The 15,923-nt window shown below is 37.6% G+C and overlaps 1 long non-coding RNA gene across 1 annotated transcript in view; it reads left to right on the top strand.

Annotated features, from left to right (window-relative positions):
* Nucleotides 1-7,985: 7,985 nt before the first annotated feature.
* LOC137654259 (uncharacterized) overlaps nt 7,986-15,923 on the top strand; it is an 80,314-nt gene continuing 72,376 nt past the window's right edge. Inside the window, exon 1 of the long non-coding RNA XR_011046575.1 lies at nt 7,986-8,099. This is a non-coding gene — a long non-coding RNA (uncharacterized lncRNA). The remainder of the gene's footprint in view (nt 8,100-15,923) is intronic.

Raw genomic sequence — 15,923 nt, 5'->3', positions numbered from 1 at the left:
TCATGAGGCTCAATACTACACAGTATTCTAGAAGTTTTATTCCCGCTGTGACCAAGTTATGAAATGATCTTCTTAGTCAGGTCGTTGAATCGGTAGAACTTTAAAAGTTCAAATTTGCAGCAAATGTTTTTATGTTGAACAGGCTGACATAAGTCGTTTTATAGTTTATATATGAAATATCTGTTTTTATGATGTTACTGTTTTTAAGATATTTTATTTCAATTGTTCATTATTTCTCATATCGTTTATCTATTTCCTTATTTCCTTTCCTCGCTGAGCTATTTTTCTCTGCTTGAGCCCTTGGGCTTATAGCATCTTGCTTTTCCAACTAGGGTTGTTGCTTAGCTAATAATAATAATAATAATAATAATAATAATAATAATAATAATAATAATAATAATAATGATAATAATAATAATAATAATAATAATAATAATACCCGTGTCACTTATTATAAACTGAATAAATCGGTGACTTGACCCACAGTGAGTTGGAAACTGGTTTTCCGAGCATTTGTACGAAGTGCCTCATAGTCTAATATAGGATTAAACTCTATTAATCCTGGTCTAATATAGCTTGCTGGGATATATTAGTTGGATAATCTTTAGATACTGGAGAAGTCACAAAAGATTTCTTACAGCGTATACTATTTAGTAAGTTGTTCAACAGTTTGAGAGAATAGCGGCCAAAAATATAGATTCATATCTGATTTTTTTTTTTAGTGTAGGTATAGAAGTTCAAAGGCACTAGAAGATTTGTAAAGACCCATGCCTACATGGCTTAGGACTATGAAACGTGGAGTAGATGATGAGTGGAGAAGGACTAATTTAAAAACTAAAGATAGAGATGACTGGCGAATACTAACCGAGGCCCTTTGTACATTTAAGGAAGTCCACACATAAAAGTGTTAATGGTGGTGTATTCTTCAGGACATTGTTACTTATGTTTATTTGAATATCACTCAAGTGTCTTAAGTTGATTTTCTTTCGAAACATATATAAACTGTTTTATTCTAATTTAATTCTAGTTATTTAATTGTCATACAATCCCTAACACTGGTAAAACTTCGATTTAGAGTTTCAGCAGTATCTTCTTAACTATAGATCATTTATGGAAAACTAAAATTGCATATCGTTTGCAAATAGTTTGAATTTCACTCCATGTCTTTGAAGTACTTTATTTCCCTTGAGTATAGATACAGAATAAGATTGGGCCCAGTACAATCCCCTGAGGTAACCTACTATTAAAAGGTTCATATGATGTATAAGAGTTTCCAATTTGCTCTCAGTCGTTTTGAACTAGGGATGACGTGTTAGGGGGGGGGGGGGTTATGTCTACCGGCGGAGTCATCATTAGCCTCTGGTCTTCACTGGTCCTAGCTTTAGTGGACAGGGGATCAGGTGTTGATCATTGTTGTATTAAATCAGCTTATAAGACGTCGTGTAACAGGGTGTAGGCCTTGCCTTTATCTATTATAAGTGATCTTAGTCTTCAAAACACCATAAACTTATTTCCAGATATTGTGCCAGGCCTTGTTTGTTTTAAATTGAGTTAAGTATCATATAAGCTTTTAAATGCAGTCATATCTGTTATGTTACATTGTAAAGTTACTTCTCAGACTATCATTAATCCTCCAGTAAACTTCTTCTTTTTTTTTTAAGAATTTGAACCCAAGTCTTTCACCAGTACTCTAGTGACCTTACCATTATTACAGTTAGGGTTGCTGTAAAATAGCAGTTGAGTTTCAGATGTCATTTCGAAAGACAAAGGTTTATGGGGATTCTCAAAGTCCCAGTTACTAGCAGGCTGTTATTCATTTTATTGGCTTGACATCAAGTTGGGATGGAGTATTGAATACGATCAGATTTTACTATAAACACCAGCTATTTGGGTTGTCATTACTGCTACTAGTAGCCTATTGCAAGTTATGTGCATCCTTGTAGAACTGATTCACGTGTAGGTCTCTCTCTCTCTCTCTCTCTCTCTCTCTCTCTCTCTCTTCTCTCTCTCTCTCTCTCTCTCTCTCCACGTAATACATAACTTTTCTTAAATTCCTTATTTCTGTAAAATATCTTGATGATTTCGTACATAATTTAAATTCCCACAGTTATCATCATAACCATATAGAATAAATAACAGATACGATAACTAGACCGTTTCTAACTGTATTACGAATAGATTATTTGTTTTTTGACACCATTTCAGTTTCATTCAGGCCCAAATGGTATCTTGTGGGTTAATCCTCTCTGAAAAAGCCCAGCATTTTCTTGATCAATTTTATCTGTTGTATGTAGGTTATATAAAAAAAAAATTAAGCCTATTATCTTAAATACTAAGTCTTCTGGGGCTACAGTTTACAATTATCATACTTAAATTTGTGGACAGTTAAGAAATGCCGCACATAATATTTCCAAACACTAGCTATGAAATCATTATTGCAGACTGACCTTGATTGGCTTTTACCGTTTTTTACATACTCCAATATTTGAATAGAAAATGGTAATACTTGGGTAACTGCGCATATTCAAATTCTCTCTCTCTCTCTCTCTCTCTCTCTCTCTCTCTCTCTCTCTCTCTCTCTCTCTCTCTCTCTCTCTCTCTCTCTCTCTCTCTCTCTCTCGGTCATTTTATTGTGTTGTGATCCACTTTATACACGAATTATCTTAAAATCCATATAGCCATGGGTACTGTGCATCATGTGATAGATGCGAACCATGGATTTATTAAGCATGTCATGTACGACTGAATCGCCTCAGCTCATGGTTCACATCCTCTACTGCTGCCCACTGGGGACCTGCATGTTTTGATGCAGATCTACAGGAAGCAAATGGCAGAGCTATCCATTGGATGCACGAGTGGTGCGATAACATATGAAAGATGAGCATGTCATGGTCTGGCCAAAACGAAGGCAGCCTTTGAAATTATCAACAAAATGACAGGCTCATTTATTGTTCTGGAAAACCCGCTATAAACCAGTAGATGATTATGTTAAATAAAAAAAGAAAAATAGAAAATAGAGGAATGATGTAAAAGGAAAAGTACTTACAAATTAAACAGGTGGCATATAAATTAAAGGAAGAAAGAACAAATTTTATTAGGAAAAGATATTGCCTGTTTAATTAAGGAGGGGCCTTATTTGAGGGTTATGATGGCAAAGAGATACTGGGGAGGACATCCTAGGTAGTAATAAAAACAGATTCCCCAACAAGAGCAGTCATAAAAGCAATATCGAAGACAGGAGACAAGGAAAGAGTCTGTAAAAAGTCTTATCTTTTTATAGCAAAGGGTGGCAGAGATATTGTCCAAAATCAATGAAAAAAAAAGTTGGCTAACAAGCAGGGCCGGATTAAGGTCTTTAGAGGCACTAAGCACTTAAGACTTTGATGCCCCATACATATATGTGATATTAAAAATATAAACAAAATAAACCACACAAAATTATATCGATCAAAATGAAACAAAACTGATAGTAAGAAGTTTTAATTTTTGTATTCTTTCACTTTCATTTTTGAAAAGTTTCCTCCTGCTTTTTTTAATGCAAAGTCTTTGATTAGATCCTCAAAACTGATCATACGTAGCAAATATGCATCTATACTCAATAGAGATAAGGCATCCAGTTGTTCCGATAGGATTTTTAATATGCTTCAACTGGGAAAATGAGCATTCAGCTGAACAATTTATGACCAGAAATGTTAAAAAACACACGAAAGACAATGTCTACCCTTGGAAAGGCGCACCTACTGGTATCATCTACAAGTATTTTATAAAGTTCAGCATAACTGAATCTTGTTTCTCCACTTTTGGTTTCAGTGAATTTATGTTGTACATATGGATGAAATTACTGAAGCTCAGCTGAGAAATTATTGTTGAAAACCTTTTGGTAAGCATCAATACGCTTTTTTTTTTTTTTTTTTAAGAAAATTTTCACTTGGAATAGAAAATCTTTCTGCTCTCTCTCTCTCTCTCTCTCTCTCTCTCTCTCTCTCTCTCTCTCTCTCTCTCTCTCTCTCTCTCTCTCTCTCTCTCTCTCTCTCTCTATATATATATATATCTTCTCATTTTTCTGAGTTTCAAGTATGCTAACAATTGTATAAAACGTGGTGATACGAAATGTATCACTGGCATTCTAATATCTTTTCTCTGCTTTCCATGTAAGGGATACTCCAGAATCGAAGAGAGCGAGGCTTAATGAAAGACATTTACAAACTGCAATGGCGGACATCATTGCAACCCATAATCTATTCAAGGAAGAGAAATATCTATATGAAATAAAAAAAAAAAACATGGAACTCTTGTCAAAAATATTAGACTTTCTAGACATCCTTATACTGGAAAGCAGTAAAACGAAAATTTTATGCAATCATAAGTAGGATTTTGGATCCCCTGAACATCACTTAACCTACTCTTGGCATTGATTATGAGTACAGATTGTTCACTCAGTTATTTGTCCTTTTACTTATCCTAATTAATATTATCATTACAATCATCATAGGCATTACTAGAACTTCTGGTATGAGTTATTATCATTACCTATTAGTTTCATCAAACATCTAGCCTACATGGAAGCTTGCTGTTTCCTTTCACTATTTATTCATAACCTGTGTATCTCTGTACTGAACAAATAGTTATTTAATTATTACAGATATTTCGCATCCCTCTTTTTATTGAAATTTGCCTCATATACTTAGTTATTAATTGTTGGAATAACTAACTGAATGTGCTACTTCACTGTTTCCTCATATCTCCAGGAGCAAAGGTTTAGAAACTGTGCGTGTGACTATGGCCTCCCCCTATGTACTCACAAGCCAATGACCAGGCCTTCAATCTCTCGGTGGCTACTGGCCACCGTTTACTTTACTTACTCTACTTTGATGGCTGCTTTTCCGGTCCCATACAGCAGGAGAACCCTACTCTCTACAGGACCTCCGCTGTCGCTTTACCTTGTTCGTTCAGAGTATCATTTCAGATCACGTATTGTTTACAAAGGATATTCTTGTTCTTTTTTTTGGCATAAATTTTATTTCTATATATTCAAAGCTTGTTACACTAATTCTTTTCAACGTTTTGAGATTTGAGTAGCTTTTATGAATAAAGAGTCCGACACCCCCACCAGACCTACCTTCTCTCACTATGCAAAGAAGGCATATGTGTGTGTGTGTGGGGGGGGGGGGGGTCATTTCAGTTATCTTTGCCTTGTCCACGTTATTTAACCCTGTTTCAGATAATGCTAGCATATCCAAATATTTTTCTTTAATCAATTCTCGAATTTGAACAGTCTTATTACCTACAGATTGTATATTTACATAGCCACAGTTTATGACATCCCTAGTAACCATGATCAGAATTTTCCGCTAGTCTTTTCAATAATTTCAAGTCAAAAGCTTTGCAATCTCTAGAATTTACTGCGTGGTCACTTGGTTTGTTTAACTTTGTGCAGTTTATACACTTTGACACTTGCGAATTACACTCCCTTGTGGAATGTCTCCCTGAACATTTCCCGCAGACTTTATCATCATTCTTAGACTTAGCTTTGACCCTATACATCTAGTAATGACAGTGTGCCCATTTGACAATATGGTGTACATGTATATCTATGGTTACACCGTTACAGAGTGAAGTACCACGATATCTATGGTGAACTGTTACTACAAAGATATCCAAAGGAAAACCGAATAGTCGCTTGAATTTCCGTTTGCTTCCCCTTTCGATGGTAGGACGTATTGGCAACAGATGGTGCTGACCAGATCTGGCGTTACATTTAAATCTAATTTGGACACTAGAAAAAAGTACTTAATATGAATCTAGTTTGTAAATACTACTGAATGATGATAGATATGACTTAAATGCATAGTGTCAAGGGCTTAAGCTCCACATATGTCTGTAGTTATCAGTTAATTTTAGTTGACCAAGGTGTTAATAGATGGAGATAATCGGAGAGCCACTGCGCAAAGGATTTTTGTAGGAGAGCATTTTCCTCGGTTTTACTTTGACTAACGTCTTGTCTGAGGTAGTTTTAAATGTAAATAAATTTAAACGTATTTAAATAGAAACGTTTTTAATAAAGTGTGATATATATATATATATATATATATATATATATATATATATATATATATATATATATATATATATATATATATATATATATATATTGCACTATACAAACAATATCAATGGAAGGGGGAGCATGGATATTGTTTGAATAAAAAACATTAAACCTCATGCGGTGGGGGGGGGGGGGAGTTAACATATCATTTATAACATTCGGTGAATGATTTAATATTTAATAATAGACTAACACTAAAAATTGTCAACTGTATTGATTAGATCTAATATTTTATCTTATATCATATTTACAGGGGAGTACATTGGCTCCAAGAAGGGGCCAGATCTCCTACTAAACTGGAAGAAGATAGAAGAAGGAGACGTCAGCAGCGGTGTCATATGTACGATAAAAATCGTACCCATACGACAATTTTGACTTTTCTACAACCTACGACCCAGTGTTGTACGACCTACCACATTTTAGTCAAATATGCTTAATTGTACGATTTTTTTATCAATTTGTACGACCATGAATAAGAGAATATATATATTTATGGTTTCAGTTATTTATGAAAAATTATCAAGCTCACACAAACAAACTTTCTACTTCCAAAGAAATAGTAATTATCGTACATAATTATGATATACATGTGTGTCTGTGATTGGTTAATACGACTAACCATAAGACCAATCAACAAAGAGGTTGGCTATAATACAAGTACGAGCGAACTTGATTCTGAAAGCTTCAGTTTTCAGTTTCAGAACTGACACTCTGACAGTATATCATTTCTAGCTAAAGCTCAAATACTCTTCAAAGTTTAGATGATGAATGGAGGGCTTTATATAGAACTCAAGACTAAGCTCTCCCTGTACATATTAGGCAGGTGGCACAAACTAATAAAATTCCTGACAGATTGCAATAAGCGAACTCAAAGATGGTTACGGCTAGTAGGCTAGGCCTATATCTTTCTTTACTCAAGGACCTTTTGCTATTGGTATTCTTTCGCTGCCTCATGCAAATGCAGATCGTGAAAGAGTATATTTTTCTGTGTAGATAGCATGGAATCTGGAGACTAAAATAGCTAAGTGTTATAACTATTAGAGATTTTTTTCTGCTCAGAGTAGAACTAATTGGCAAGGAAAACCATAAATATTGTAGGCTACCATCTATCCAACTAAGTCCATTCTTTCTATGAGTTCAAACAACTCGTATGCAGGCACTCCATGTGATGTCTCCATCTCACATACAATAGAAAATTTGCTGGAAATGAGTTGTGCAAACTTTTGAGTTTTATTCATGAACTTTCTCTCTCTCTCTCTCTCTCTCTCTCTCTCTCTCTCTCTCTCTCTCTCTCTCTCTCTCTCTCTCTCTCTCTCTCTCTCTCTCTCTCTCTTATATATATATATATATATATAATATATATATATATATATATATATATATATATATATATATATATATATATATATTTTATATATTTATATATATATATATATATATATATATATATATATATATATATATATATATATATATATATATATATGAGTGCGTGTGTGTATACATCTTTGCACTCGTACATATATAATACTAGAATTCTTCGATCATTTCAACATCTTTGTTTACGATATTTTTTTTAACTCAGCCTTACATCTGAATACATATACTGTAGTTGATTTCATTTTTTCACTTGCTACAAAGCACACAATATAAATAAAAAAGGTCAGAAACTTATTAGTCTTATCATTATCATCATTATTACTGCTACTATTATCATTAACAATACATTACAAGTGTTTTTGTTGTTGTTTTTTAGCATCTTGGATAAATATAAGCAGGTACGACATTTTCATGGTACTGTACGACATTACTTAGCTGTTTGGTACAACAATTGGACCAAAAGTATCTGGCAACGGTCAGTGACTGACTTTCAGTCAGACTCATACGTCTGTCTGTCTCATACGGAAGTACAGTATACCAATGACCACATGGTAATGTGTTAACAACAAAAAACACTGCTCATAGGAACCTGAGCTAATGGTAGCCATTGCAGGTATGTTTCGTATTTTTATTCTTAATCCTGTGTTTCAGACTTAATGGCGTAGATGGGTAAGTTATAACTTACAAAATGATTTAAAATTAGCTACATGGTAGTAGCTTAACATGTTCTACTTGTAGTGTGGTAATCCAAATATGGCCTAAGTATTAGTAGAAGGTAACACAGGTGATGAATGTTTGAGCTAGGTCGATAAGATACTTGGAATGCTACAGTAAAATGTAAATTTAGTATAATATAATAAATTTTATTTTTTTTAGTAAAATCTTTGGGGTAGATATATTTTTTTCTACTCGCTATCTTGTGTTTTATCTATTTCTAACCATGATTATTGGGATAAACCACCTGTTCATGAGTTTTTGGACCCCCTTACATAGTGACAAATAAGGGGGATCCCAGTGGGTTTTTTTGGCTGGGGAAATGTCATAAACGAGTGATTTGCTGCAATAATAATGGTCAGAAATACAAAATAAGCACAAGATAACCAGTTGAAAAAACATATGGTTCATGTAAGTGGCTGAAAACAGGCCAAGGAAGGCTAAAACGTGATTATTTAACACTTTTGAGATTTGTATAAGTGTACAGAATGTAACCCACCTAATCTAACCTAGTAGTTCCCAGGTCACAACCCCTAGCTGGGGGCCAAGCCCCCCTGGACCCCCTTCCCAGGTATCAAACCTTAGGTCACAACCGCTAGTCGGACCCCCCTTCCCAGGTCACAAATCAAAACTAAATCACAAATAAATCCTTACATTATGATAAAGTAAACCACAAATAATACCTTGCCTTATGATGGACTTTTTTTTTTATTTTTGGTAAATGTCTAGGAGAAGGCCGCACCCGTTTTTCAAGTATTAACGACGAAAAACGGCAAAAAACAACCAGATTATTGTTGCACATCGCATAGAAACATGAGGAAATGAATAAAAAAGAAACTAAGACTTAACTTTTACACATAAAATGTAAGCATAAACCTACTACTACAATTATGGGGGACCCCAGTGGGAAGCGGGGTTTTTAGGTGGGGGGAGGAGGAGAAAAGTGATTTTTCGGGGCACTACCGAACCTAATACAACTACCTACCCTACCCTGGGGGCCCTGTACCCCTACCTAGGCCTACCGGGGGGGGCTCCGCCCCCCCTGCGACCCCCCCTTAAGGCCACAGTAATTTTCAGGGCACCACCGAACCTAAGACAACCACCTAACCTAGCCTATGGGGCCCTGTACCCCTACCTAGGCCTACCGGGGGGGGCTTCGCCCCCCCTGCGACCTCGCCCCCCCTGCGACCTCGCCCCCCCTGCGACCTCCCCTTCGTTATACTATCATCATTATAATATATTCTACAAATCAATGAAGCTTACCTTAAACTGTTGGTTGGTAAAGATGTGCTGCTGCTTTGAGGAAAACGTGAAGCCGTTGCGATGGTTCCCTGACATGCAACTTGAAGTAGGAAGTGGCAAGGTACCCGACAAAGTGTTTTTTCCTCCTACCATATTTCGGCACTAAATTCTTCACGTCCTGCCACTTCCTCTCCACAGTATTGGTATGAGCCTGTGTCTGGGGATCAACGGAGTGAAGGCTGTGGTTAACCGTCAAATGCTTAAAACCTTCCTCTGCCAGACAGTTATAAGCTCGCCAACAGTCCGAAATTATAGTTGTGCCTGGCTCGATCCTCTCCTTAATCAGCGAGAGCAGGGTGTCACGATCCCGGGTTTCCACGGGGACCAGAAAAAACTCACGTGATTCTCGGCAAATACCACCAAATACCCACTGGCCGTCTATTACTCGGCCAACATTATATTTGCGTTTGCCGAATTTGGAATCGTCAATTTCTACTGTACAATTGTGGCCGCCAATTTTCTTGCTGCACCTTAATACCCAATTAATTACAACTTCCCTGCAAAAAGAAGACCAATCACAGACAGTACCTTTATTTAATTTCAATTCAGAAATGGCCACATCGTAGCAAAACCAGTTTTGAACCCACAAAACTATAAATTTTAAATTAGTTTCAATGTCCAGTTTTCCTTTGGAAAACCAGGTACCCACAAACACCGACACTTTATATGAACAACGCTTACGTCTACGTCCTTTCGTAATGTAAGACTTGTCACACCTAAAACTATGTTTTCTTGTAGTCAATCCTACACACTTCCTCACAATGCGGACACTTTTTATTTTGCAAAATTAAATTGTGTCTCTGGCACAAATCCACAAGTTTTTCGATTTTCCCCGAATAGGCTAACACAAATTCACCGTAACTTAAGAAACAGTCGGCACAAGAAACGGGAATTTCAATTTCTTGTGCAATATCAGACGACGTGCTTGCTACGGCCTCCATGTCTAGGAACGAAATAAAATGGCTGGGTAAGAAAATGTATTGTCGCACTGTGATGGGTAAGAAAATGTATTGTCGCACTGTGATTGGCCAAACGTGAAGACGTCATTGGGAAAGAAAATGTATTGTCGCACTGTGATTGGCCAAACGTGAAGACGTCATAGTGCACTAGTTTGTCTGCGGATTATAGTGGTTACAGGGCTCATTTGAGCAAAAATAAGACACAGTCAACAATAACAACAGACTTAGAAAAATCTGAGAGGAGGACAAGAGTAGCGTGAGTTTGATCGTCGATATTTCGACTATTAATGATTTTCACTAAATTATCTCACTGGTATACCAATATATACATACATTGCTACATATTCTAGTAAAAATAAATTGAATATCAGTGTTATCTTCATGCGGCCCTCTCCTAGACATTAACCGTAAAGGGATTTTTCGGGGCACTACCGAACCTAATACAACCAACTAACCTACCCTGGGGGGCCTGTACCCATACCTAGGCCTACCGGGGGGGGGGGGGGGACCTCCGCCCCCCTGCGACCCCCCCTGCGACCCCCCCCTTAAGGCCACAGTGATTTTCAGGGCACCACCGAACCTAATACACCCACCTAACCTAGCCTAGGGGCCCTGTACCCCTACCGGGGGGGGGGGGCTCCGCCCCCCCTGCGACCCCCCCTTAAGGACACTACCTAACACATCCATCAAACCAAATCCAAAGTGATGGTACTGCTGTATACATCGTTATACTATCACCATTATAATATACTCCATAAATTAATGAAGCTTACCTTAAACTGTTGGTTCATAAAGATGTGCTGGTGCTTTGAGGAAAACGTGAAGCCGTTGCGAAGATTCCTTGACATGCAGGGCAATTTTTATTTTGTAAAATTAAATTGTGTCTCTGGCACAAATCCACTATTTTTTCAATAATCCCCGAATAAGTTAAAACAAATTCATTGTAAGTTAGGAACAGTCAGGACAAGAAGATGGAATTTCAACTTCTTGTGCAACATGAGATGACGTGCTTTCTATGGTCTCCATGTCTAAGAACGAAATGAAATGCCTGGGTAAAATAATGTATTGTCGCGCTGTTGTATTGTCGCGCTGCGATTGGCCAAACATGTATGACGTCATAGTGGATAGGCGCTGTGATTGGCCAAACGTGTAAGACTTCATAGTGGACTAGTTTGTCTGCGGATTATAGTGGTTACAGGGCTCATTTGAGCAAAAACAAGACACAGTCAACAATAACAACAGACTTAGAAAAATCTGGGAGGAAGACAAGAGTAGCGTGAGTTTGATCGTCGATATTTCGACTATTATTGATTTTCACTAAATTATCTCACTGGTATACCATTATTTACATACATTCCTACACATTCTAGTAATAATAAATTGAATATCACTGATATCTTCATGTGGCCCTCTCCTAGACATTAACCTTATTTTTTTTTACAATCTACAGAAGTTTTGCAGTAGAAATGTGCTGGTCTTCCCAAAAAATTAAACCAGAGTTGGACCTTTGCGGCATTATTTCGCAATTATTTTTTAATTTCACATGAGTAACAGTAGCTTTACACTGAACGGAGAGCATTTCCATCTTAATCAATTGCTGACACAGATGAAATTACACTAAATTTTGAAATAGATTGTACCTTAAGTTCCCTCTTGGAGATGTCTTTATGCGATGGTGGTTTAACTCAAACTGAAGGGAAGGGTGGGAAAAAATGGTTGGGTATTATTTTACTGTATTACAGGCCAACGTAACCTAGGAAAAAAACTACTTTTTCCTATAGAAAAAATTACGCTCTTTGAAAATGACTCTCGTTCCCGTCACAAATGAATAGTCTCACCAATATATATATATCTCTATCCTACGATAATGGGGGACCCCCAGTGGGAACTCAGGGTTTTGGGTGGGGAAAACATACTGGGGAAACGATTTATAATCTTAAAACAAACCTTTTCTTCTCTATATATTACCTTCTTGGATGTATAATAAACAGAGGAAAAGGCAAAACCGTATACAGTAACTGGATAAATTTTGGAGGAGCCGTTGCAAAGGCTATGTCTCATGAAAAAATATGGTAGCCAGAGCTGCCAACGTGTGATGTAGAGCTGTGGCAGTGTTAGCGTAACATGCTAACATTAGTGGTTTTCATTTATTTTTTCTCATTCTACTTGCCAGTTGTAGTCGATCCCGTTCGTTCGTTTGTATATAGCAGGTTTTCACCTTCTGCACAAAAGTCCCGCCTCCCTGCTCAGAGGCTCCTTCTCCACCAATAGGATTTCTTCTTCTCTAACTGTGAAATGTAATTATTCTTCTTCTTCACCAGCTTTATTCAAGTGTATTACTTGATCTAGTTCATCTATACCATTCCTTTTATGTAATACCCTCGTATACATATTACGATTGACCCCAGTATTACACGTTTTATTATCCGATACCTTATAAAATCACCCCATTTTATATTCCCATTTAATATTATTTATCATACATTCCATTTGGTCTTCCTATATTACTTTTATTCATTTTGTTATTACCTTGTCACACCCTGATTTCACATAAATATTTGCTCTGGGCAAGTTTCCCATTCTAGTTCATTCATGTTTACCCTCTAGACTCCGTTGTTTTCCCGTTAACCAATCACTAACCCATACGTATTGAAAGTTTGCACAAGGGGGTTGTCGGTTAATATTTCCCTACCCCCTTCCCTTATCTCTTTAAGTGGTCTATTCATACCCCTTACACCAAATCCTTTTCCGTGGAAACCTGTGTCCTAGTCAGGTGTTCGTTATTTCAAGTGAGATTTTTTTTTTTTTCGTATTTTGCGATGGAGGAAGTTATAGAAACTTGTAGCGGCTGCAGTATTCCATACCTAAAAGCATTTGCTAAATTTCACCGTGATTTTTTTTATATATACGACATCCAATGTTGATAATTTCCTTAAAGCTCACAATGTAATACCTCAACGTTTACAGTGCCCCAAGTTCCGTTCCTTCCTATCTTACAGGAAAGACATTCACGTATATTACTGTACGTAATACCCAAACCAAGATATCTAAAACCAAAAGAAACGCCGGTGTGGTTATACTGTTAATGCGTATAATGGTACCGCAAATTTCGTCGTCCGGGTCATAAAGGTAAGTCATTCAACAAAAGGCATTATATTGGGTTTGTGACCTGGGAACTTCTAGGTTGGGTTAGGTGGGTTTGTTAGGTTCTGTACCCTTTTTGTACCTTTTTATATATTGTGTAAAGGATATTTGGAAAAATTCTTTAAAATACACATGATAATATTACCGTAGAATTGTTAACGTTAGCAATGCCACCGTGACGTTGGTAACGCTGTGTATCATTGGTAACGTTGCTAATGTTATCGTTTGGAGTACATACTTGAGGAAAGTGACCTGGGAACTTCTAGGTTAGGTTAGGTGGGTTTGTTAGGTTCTGTACCCTTTTTGTACCTTTTTATATATTGTGTAAAGGGTATATGGAAAAATTCTTTAAAATACACATGATAATATTACCGTAGCATTGTTAACGTTAGCAATGCCACATTCGGAGTACATACGTGAGGTCTGTGACCTGGGAACTTCTAGGTTAGGTTTGGTGGGTTTGTTAGGTTCTGTACCCTTTTTGTACCTTTTTATATATTGTGTAAACGGTATATGGAAAAATTCTTTAAAATACACATGGTATTATTACCGTAGCATTGCTAACGTTAGAAGTGCCATCGTAACGTTGGTAACGCTGTGTATCATTGGTAACGTTGCTAATGTTATCGTTTGCAGTACATAGGCCTATGTGAGTGAAGTGACACGGAAATTGAACAAGTCATTATATTTAAACATTTTAACACAATATATATAACAATAGACATTATATTTAAAAATTTTAACAGAAAATATATGGTATATTCTTTCTTGCAGGAAATAACATGATTTAACTGGTTTTCACCTTTATTTCATCCGTAATAACAGCAACCAGTTCGGCTACTTAAAGTTAGTCGAATTGGTTGTTTTTTTTGTTTGCGGTTGAAATTAAGGTCAAATTCGGTCATATCACGTTATTTACTACAGGAAAACATATACTGTATTTTCTGTTCGAAATCAGAATCTGTAATACAGTAAAACTTTACCAATGGTTGTTGTAAAACAACATCCAGGAACTTGGGCATAAATATTTGGAAGCTCCTAAGTGTTTAAAAAAAGTCGGGTAATGATTGTCATACTAAAAACAGAAAAGCTGGCAAAAGCGAATGCCAGCAACCAATGCGCAGTAACTCGACATCTGTCTCCCAGATGTGAATAGTGGACTTGGAGATTTTAATTGACCGATACGTAAGTTATTATGCCCCAGCCCCTATTAAACATAGAGAAAAATACCAAACTAGCCAGCACTCGTCCATTTCTCATAGCGAATTTTAGTTTGTTCCGTAACTGGAATACAAACCACGCTATTGAAAGTGGGTAATTACTTTCGGCGTAGCTGAAAGGACGAGCCATTAAAATTTAACGAAGGTTTACTACCCCACCGCTAGTTAGCGGGGGGTAGGGAGGGTAGTTAGCTACCCTCCCCCCTCACACACCTGTGTTGTAAGCCCACTTTGCTATCGGCTCGGGTGCTAGTGGGACGTGTCCTCTGTCACCCTCGCCTGCACGACAGCCATTTAATCATTGCTTTTGCTTTTTCTTTTCTAGAGTGTTGTGAAGTTTGCCTCTACAATGCGGAAGTGCCCGGGGTTACCTGACCGCCCTTGTGGGACCTTCATGTCTTCAATCGACACGGATCCACACACCTTATGCCCTTATTGTAGGGGTCAACGGTGTGAGAGTGATAACGTATGTATTTAATGTAGGGAGTGGCCTACCTCCCAGTGGGAGAGGTTTTCCCGGCGCCGGAAGAAGAAGTCCAAACGGGATATTTCTCCTTCAAAGGTTTCTTTGAAGAAGGAAAATCCTAAGGACTCTTCTTCTGTAGCCCAAACCTCCTCCGAAGCTCCCACTCGGTCGGCTTCTCGCGAGAGGCCGTCGAGTGGTAGCGTAGGCCGTACTGTTGTCCGATCTCGGGGTTGGGAGAGGGAGTTGCCTCCCATGGCGAGGCAGCTCCTCCTCCTTCCCCGGGGGAGGATTTAATTATTTCTCCTGATGTTAATAATGATGATCTTTTGCAGCTTTGGGCTTCCTTGGGGCTTCAGGGTTCGCCCTCCAAGTTAGCCCTGTTTGACATGATCAGGTTGGGAGCAGCTGTCAAACAGTCACCGGCGGTAGCAGAGGTTGACCCTCTGTCTATTGTCGAGGCTGTTGTGGCAGAGGCTTCCAATGAGAGTGTTCAAACCCCTGCTCCTGTTGTAGCTGAAGGCTTAGCTGCCCCCTCTGAACATCCTTCGAGGGAGGAACTAAGTTCAACGGTCTCTCCTGCTGGTGATTCTCCCCCTGGGGGAGTTCACTGACAGAGACTCCTCCTCGGAGGA

The sequence above is a fragment of the Palaemon carinicauda genome, chromosome 15 (assembly GCF_036898095.1).
Source record: "Palaemon carinicauda isolate YSFRI2023 chromosome 15, ASM3689809v2, whole genome shotgun sequence".
In the NCBI taxonomy this organism is placed as follows: Eukaryota; Metazoa; Arthropoda; class Malacostraca; order Decapoda; family Palaemonidae; genus Palaemon; species Palaemon carinicauda.
The sequence above is the reverse complement of the archived record's forward strand: the minus strand, read 5'-3'. Positions and strand labels throughout refer to the sequence as shown.